The sequence below is a fragment of the Nicotiana attenuata genome, unplaced genomic scaffold (genome assembly GCF_001879085.1).
Source record: "Nicotiana attenuata strain UT unplaced genomic scaffold, NIATTr2, whole genome shotgun sequence".
NCBI classification, from domain to species: Eukaryota; Viridiplantae; Streptophyta; class Magnoliopsida; order Solanales; family Solanaceae; genus Nicotiana; species Nicotiana attenuata.
In genome coordinates this window covers 50,690-59,213 of record NW_017671109.1, presented here as the reverse complement: position 1 = coordinate 59,213, position 8,524 = coordinate 50,690, and positions in this window count along the sequence as shown.

The window sequence follows — 8,524 nt, the reverse complement described above, 5'->3', positions numbered from 1 at the left end:
TTTTTGCTTCCAAAAAAGAAAAAGTATGAAATTTTTTAAAATGTAAAAGTAAAGGCTCGAGTTTTTGATGTGGCCAGTCTCCGTCACATATGAAGTATTTTGGACTTCTCCTTCACTATCTTTGCTTCCCACGAATTCCCAGATGCACACCAGTAAGCATGTCTTTGGCCAATATATTCTTGTTTTCTTCTTATGAAAGAAGACGGTAGTTGACTAAAAAAATTATAGTACTAAACTTCGTCAACCTGTGTCTGACAGAAAACGCTTTGGTGGAAGACATATTGAAGGTTCATGGATTGTGGTTAAGAAAATCAAGAATAGCAACTAGGACATGACTATGGAGAATATGAAGACACTCTGTGAATTTTTTGAATAGAGAATAACTTGTAAACAAAGAACTAATTTTTTCTTTTTTTCCAAGGATGTAAGAGAAAACAAAATTGAATTTTGTGAATATACATTGTTTTGTGTGAATTATGTGACTTGGATTGATTCAAATATGTTTGTGTCTTTTTTCATGAATTTCAAGTATATTTTTGTTGAAATTCAGCATGCTAAACTTGAGCATGAAGTAAATAACTTTTGCTTTTTAAGCTGAAGTTTTGGTTAAAAGTCATAACAAAAGTGTCAAATGTAGGACAAAAACTTCAGCTCATCACTAAATACACTAAATAACTTCAGGAGTTTCTGCGTAAGTTATTTGAAAATTCTTTACGACAAAAACTATCGAGTCCAGGACAAAAACTTCATCTTATCGAGTGCTGAAGTTTTTAAAAATGTACTAAATAACTTCAGTACATTGGGCCGAAGTTTTTTAAAAAAGCTTTAGGACAAAAACTATTGAATCCAACACAAAAACTTCAGCTTATCAAGTGCTGAAGTTTTTGGAAATATACTAAAAAACGTCAGCACATTGGGCCGAAGTTTTTTGAAAAAGCTTTAAGAGAAAAACTTTAGCATGTTTTGGTATTTTTTTAAGTTGATACTTATTTTTTTGCATTTACTATCTACTTTTTGTCTTTTGTCAACTACTTCATCTTTCATTTAAGTTTGTTTGACTATATAGTAAATGATTCGAAAAGTTACTTTTCAGGCTGAAGTTATTTTTTTACTATAGAAAAACTGTGGGGCTGAAGTTACATTTCTTTTTGCATTTACGTTTTTAGAAATGAACTAAATAACTTCAGCACATTGAGCTGAAGTTATTTGAAAAAGCTTTTGGACAAAACCTATCGAGTGCAGGAGAAAAACTTCAGCTTATCAAGTGCTGAAGTTTTTTGAAATGAACTAAATAACTTCAGCACATTGAGCTGAAGTTTTAGAAAATGAATTCAGCAAACTTGAGCACGTTTCAGCATTAATTGCATAGTACACAGGAGTGAACATAATAAAGACAATTAAAGTAGTAATTATATTCCGTTAGGGTTATGTGTTAGTGTAATAATTACATTCCTATCACATTCATGCACGCTTTTCTTTAGACAACGCTTAAAATTCCTCTTTGCCTTTTCATATACCATGCACAAGTTTTTCCCCCTATAAAAGCACGCTAAACTTTGAGAGTTTATTCACTCAAACAAATATATTCTAGCAGACATAAAATACAAAAAGAAGAAACATGGATGCTGTCATCAGACAAATAGTAGAAGAAATGAAGCAAGACATTATGGAGGCCTTTGAGTTAAAACTAGATGAGCTCATAGACAAATACGACAGGGAGCTCGAAGAAATCAACAACAAGCTCGATACGCTTCTGATGAATGCAAGATTTGATAATCTTGCTGATGAAGATGCTCGTCCATCTGGTAGTGACGACGACGACGACGACGACGATGATGATAATATGGACAATTAGTTTTTATTTTTTTTATTTTGTTATTTATGTTAATTTATCGTTTTAATGTTTAATGAAATGTTAAGTTTTTGTTACAAGTTTTTTGTGCATTTTTTGTGCGTTTTTTCTAATGTTAAGTTTATGTTAATTAGTTTTTTCTTGCTTAAGTATTAAATATTAACTGAAAAACTTCAGCTCTGCCTGCTGAAGTTTTTAAATATTAACTAAAAAATTTCAGCACCTATGCTGAAATTTTTTGTGTAATATGTAATTTTAATTTATGGGTTTTTTACCTAGTGTAGGAGGAAAACTTCATCAGCTCATATTTCTGAAGTTTTTACAGATTACGTAAAAATCTTCAGCAACTAATGCTTAAGTTTTTTGTTTAATATTTAACCAGTGTAGGAGGAAAACTTCAGCTCATTTTGCTGAATTTTTTAAATATAAACTAAATAACTTCAGCTTGTTTAGCAAATAAATAATGATAACACTCATATAACTCATTTTAATGAAGTTTTTAGATAGGAACTAAATAACTTCAACTTGTTTAGCAAATAAACCAACAATTTCAGCATATTTGTCGGATTAGAATGTTAGAAGTGAACGTCAAACAGATTTAGAATGCAAATTCAGCATATCAGTGAAGTTCGTGAAATAAATTTTGAATACTTACAATGTATTTTGTAATTTTGAATTTGAATCTAGTTCAAATCTGGTTTGCGATAGGCGATCTTAGGAGAGACGGTGTGATGGAGGAGATACGTCTCTGGAATTTGAATCTGGGTATGATTGATGCATCTTTTATATGTTTTGGAAGGGGTATAATGGTCATATTAATACAGATTTTTTGTTAGTTGGTTACGAAATCAATAGTTTTTAAAAATAGGGTATAGGTTAAAAGGTGGCATAAAAATAGGATACGACTGCAAATCGCCCTCTCTTCTCTCGTCGCAACCATTATCCTATAAATTAGGTTCTATTTTCTTTCAGCAGTATCCGAAAATCTCCCAAATCTCTCAACATTCTTTCTCAAGATTTCCCACTTCCATTGTATCAGTGTATATAGGTTTAGAGCAAGCTCTAACATTTTATTTGATTTGCATGTATATCCAAAAGTATAACACAGTAATAATTATATAGTTTATATATCACTATGTATAGCTTATTAATAATATGTTTCAAAACGTATATCAAAAGTTTATTTCACTTCTTTGTAGTGTATAACACATTTCTAGATATAAAGCTCCATTTTCAGCATTTTTTCTGTCACTATGATATATCACATATGTATATCTTGTATTATAGACAAAATTTAGTAACATGGACTTCAAATATGTACCTTAACAACAACGAAAGATCATTGAAATTTGTGTGACAGAAATTGCTCCATGCTGATTCTATTTTACTTTTGGATATAAAAATTTTAAAGAAGAAGAGATTTTTCTCTGTGTTTTCTTTTATTGATAAAGAGAACGTTTTGTTCCCTTTTATTCGGAGTTAAGGATGAAAGCAATTCTAAATAAAACCGATCCCATCAAAATAACTGTGTAGAATATGCTCCCAAAAATTCATCGTATGGAGTAGCTTTTTATAAGAGGTTATTTAATCTTATCTATTCAAGAATGGGCCGGGTCAGCCTATATGGAGCGACTCGTGACCCAAATCAAATAATTCACCATCTCCCACTTCTCTCATGGTGGTCTAGGGTTATTCAAAACCAAATCATAATCGTTAACCGAACCGTAAAAGTGACTTAATGGTTTATTGGTATCGGGTTGTTAGATTAATAATTTATCGGTTTGTGGGTAGATTATTTAATTTTCTTCTCGGATAAACCGTCAACCCATTAAGAATTATTATATTTATATTTTTACCCATTATGAAGCAACTTCTTAGCAATTGAGCTTCATCATAATTTGTTTTTGGGATAGGACTAGGCAAACCTAGAGAGTTTGATATCTTTCTACTCAAATAAATCATTTAACATGGTAACTGAAGCAAACTATATCAAAAATTTATGTTAACTGAACTTCTATTACTGGTTTAGGATTCCCAATTTATTTTTTAGCTTGCTTATTGTAGATGAATTAAAGAAGAAAAAACTACCATTAACAATGATAGCTTCATTAGCGTAGTGGAGTATGATTGTGATTGGACCATCTATCTACTGTTTAATGTCTTGCTTATTCATGTAATTTTTATTGTCTATTTGATTTAGGCGATAAACCTCCCGATAATTGCTAATCGGATACCAATCTGCCCGATATATTATCGGATGATTAGCGGATTAGTACATTTATTAGCCGAAAACAAATAAGCCAAATCGTTAAGCGTAAATATCCACCCAATCCGCCCGATAAGCAGCACTATGATGGACTGTATCCAAACCAATATCATGTCATTAATACACTGTCACGACCTAAAATGCAACTAATCGTGATGGTACCTAACCCAACCCACTAGGTAAACCAATTAATAACAATCCAATTCAATGAGATTTGATGAGAAAATAAATAATGAAATAACTGAGCTTTTATACAAAATCCCAAGGACTGGTAGTACAAATAATGAGCTTCTAAGATTTAGAGTTTACAAGCTGGTATGAAATAAATACATCAGTTATTTGAAGTCTACATGAACAGATTAAAAAATCTAAAGCTATCTAGAACAAGAGGCAGCTATGACCGGAACGCAGGTACATCTTCAATTCTAGCTCCCGCCACACACAACAACATCATCATCCAAAAGCTGCACGCAATGTGCAGAAGTGTAGTATGAGTACAATCGACCTCCTGTACTCAATAAGTAAGACACCTAACCTTAGGTTGAATGTAGTGACGAGCTTGGACAAACGACCAGAGTCCAACACCAACAGCCTAGAACAACTTGTAACAATGTCATAAAAATAGTACAAGTAATGACTCAAAGATATGATGCTCAGCTCGTTCACAGTTCCAGAAAATAGGCATGCTTTTCAAGTATAATAGTAAAACCTAAATCTTTCACCGAAATCACCAAAATATGAGTAAACCTGAAAACTATGATCTTCCCAAAAAGAAAACTTTCAACAATAGATAAGAAGATTTCTTTATCAGACGGTATGAGGAAAGTACATCTCTGTGCCTACATGTCAATGTGCATGTGAACGTCATGAATATTACTATACCGTACAACATGAGGAAATGCATCTCTACGCCTACATGCCAAGTATGCAAGGCAACTGTAATGCAACACAGTGATAAAACCATATGCATACTCTTGGAGTATCAATTCGCTCAGTCCTCACAGTCACTTAGTCCTCCTAGTCACTCAGCACTCGAGCTCGACACTCGCACTCGGCACTTGCACTCACGCTCAGCACTCGCACTGCGCTCACTGCCAGTAAGTCAGACTCCGGAAGGGGGATCCTACCCAAGCGCTAATATAAGCCGATAATGGCATGAATCAATAAAGTCTGCTGCGGTGTGCAGCCTGATCCCATAAACATCCTCACAATCAGGACCTCGGCCTCACTCAGTCATCAATCTCTCCAGTCTCTCGGGCTCACAATGTCATGAAAATCAGCCCAAAAATGATGATATGATGTATCGCTAAATTTCATAAGAGACTGAGATATGATATGAAAATGAATGAGTATGTAATTGCAATGTAAGAAAATAACTCAATAGCAGAAATGACCTCAGTGAGTCCCAACAGGATAAGGATTTAGGCTAGACATAGTTTCTAACATGGATCACAACTCAATTACTCTAGCACGTAGAAATTTCATGAATAGAAACACGATTAGGTCACTACACAGTACCAGAGAATCAATCGAGTCATAATTCACACGATGCACGCCCACACACCCGTCACCTATCATGTGTGTCACCTCAACACCAACACATAACACGTATATTCAGGGGTTCATACCCTCAGCACCAAGTTTAGAACTGTTACTTACCTCGAAAAAGCCAAATCTAATATCGAGCAAGCCAAACGATGCTCCAAAAGTGCGATCCCGCATGTACTGACCTCCAAACGGCTCAAAAGCCAACCCACATGGTGAAAATCGCTTCAAAAATCGTCTCCATCCGAGCTCCATAGATCCAAATATGATAAAATAAACTCAAAATCCCGAAATTTGATATTTTAATGCACTGCCAGTGATCCCTCTTCAAGATAGTGGTCCCCATCATCGTGACACGATTCAAAAATTAGTCCAGCTCAATTTTTTCCCTTCGTGATCGCGAACATTCCCTCGCGATCGCGATGAATAAATTCCAACAAGCTTGCTCAACTCTTCCTGATACCTCTAGTATAATGGATGTAGATGCCCAATTTTTCCCTCATATATTGTAAAAATGCATATATACTTTCAAACTAGTGAATGAGCATCAACCAATATTTTTTCATAATTTTCTGTAATTTTAAAAGGATTTCCATTAATTTGTTCTAGAATTTTATTATCTAGATAGATAATTGCATTACAAACGATTTTACGATAATTTTAGTGCTTAATTTTATCATTTATATTTATCCTAAGCTTTTATTATTTCATGAATAGCCATATGTACATGTTAGGGTTATAATTGCAATAACTTTGCAATAATAGCCCATGTGTGCATAATTACCTTATTTCACAAGAAATTAACCTTTTATATTTTTATAATACTAAGTAATTATTTTAAATTGTTTTTATGCACAAATGATATTTTTATCATTTATAAATTATTTTATAAAATTGTTTTATTAAATCAATTGGGTATTTAACGAACAACCTCTTTAATTTTTATTTATTTATTTATTTAATTCGGACCTCAACCCAAATTAGTACCCCTAGCCCAATTAAAACCCCAGCCCATACCCTAATCTAACCCAAACCCTGACCCAATTTTATAACCCGCCCCAACCCGGAATCAATCCTGGCAGTTGATCTCAAAATATCAACTCCAGGACCCCCTTTCCTTTTTTAATTACCCTAACACCCAAAACCCTACCTCACTCTCTCATTTGCACCGCCTCTGAATCCTTTGCTCACCTCTTCTCTCTCAAACACCCTCAAATCCTAGAGCGTCGTCACTCAAAAATTCCCCCAAACCCCTTCGATTCTTGACCAGATATGGGGTCATCTGTTGATTTATTGCCTTATCTAGCCTCCTACATCTACTGGTTGTTCGGTTTCTTCGTATTTTGAAGGGATCTCAAGGAGATCCAACTCAGAGTCGACCTAGACTCTTCACTTTCTCGATGAACCTGCTTCGTGTTCATCGCTATGGTTGTGAGTATTGTTATCTTTGTGCTTATGGTTCGAAACTCCGATTCTGGACTAGATTTTTCATCACCTCATTCCATTTTTCAAAAACCCTAATCTCCTTCTACTTGAGTCCGTTCAGATCCTGGTAGATCTGAAACAATTTTGATCTTATCTGGTATTTTCTTTAAAAATTCTTCTGTTTCCCTTATTATTAATCGATTTTCTATGTTTCTCTAAAACTAGGGTTTCACTTCTTCTTGTTTCTGCAAAACTTTTCTAAAGTTTCTAAGTGTTTGAATTCGATTATCTTTACTAGTTCTACTGATTCTTTCATGCCTATGTTCTAGTCCTTTGTTTGTTTGATTATTTCACTGTTCGCTTCAATATTTGCCCGTTGTTCTTTGACCTGTCGATTAGTAGAGGATAATTGATTTTATCCGCCTAATTAGGGTTCGAAATTATATGTTTTTGCTGAGACGACTACTTTATGTAATTTTTACATACTTCACTTATTTTGTGACTCCTAATTGGTACTACTTGCCTTAATTAGTCTATTGGCCTGATTCCAAGGTGTTGATTTATTCTAATTGACTTATAAAAAGGCCTATGACTTGTTCCTTGCCTTATTTAAACCCTAATTTGGCCGATAATTGACTTCTTCCTAATTTGAAGGGTCTTTTCCGGAATCCTGCCTGTTAATTGGTCTTGTTAAGCCCTAATTGATTGATTGATTGGTCTCTTTGCCTTATTTGTGAACTCTTGATTTCCTTTACCTTATTTGCTTCACTCTGCTCATTGTTATATAAACCCCATCCTGTTTTTTGAAAAGAGACACACATACATAGAGAAACACAAAAACACAAACAAATCCTTGCTCTTATTCGTACACACTCTCCATTGCCAATCTTCCTGTTACTTGTGTTTGTTGCACTTTCCAGCCGGCTGAAAGTCAAGGCTATACCTTTGGATCCTATTTGCTTCACTTTCTTGTTGCTATCTCTTAATTGGTATGTCTCCACTTCTGCTATCATTCAATATGCTATGTAATTAGACCTATGTGCTTTATGCTTGTTGATCTTAATCAACATGTCTACTTCTATGTAACGTGACCTATGTGCTTCCTGTTTACTGCCTTTAAACAGCATGTCTATCTCTATTATCATGTCCTACTCAATGTGCTATGTATTCAATCTGCTGTAGGTATCAACATGCCTCTGTTTGCCCTTATGTTTCTGTTAACTAGCATGCTTAAACTCCTGTGAATTTGTCCTGACCAATAAGTTAGTATGGTTGCTCCACTTTAGCATGTTCCTGTTGATCCAGGACACTTGTCTACTTGTTTCTCAACTAGCATGCTTTCTGTCCTGTTTTAAGTGTTTCACTTTAACAGACTCCTGACTAATTCATGATTTTTATGCTCTCAACTTTTACTACCTTTCTGTATGATTGTCTGA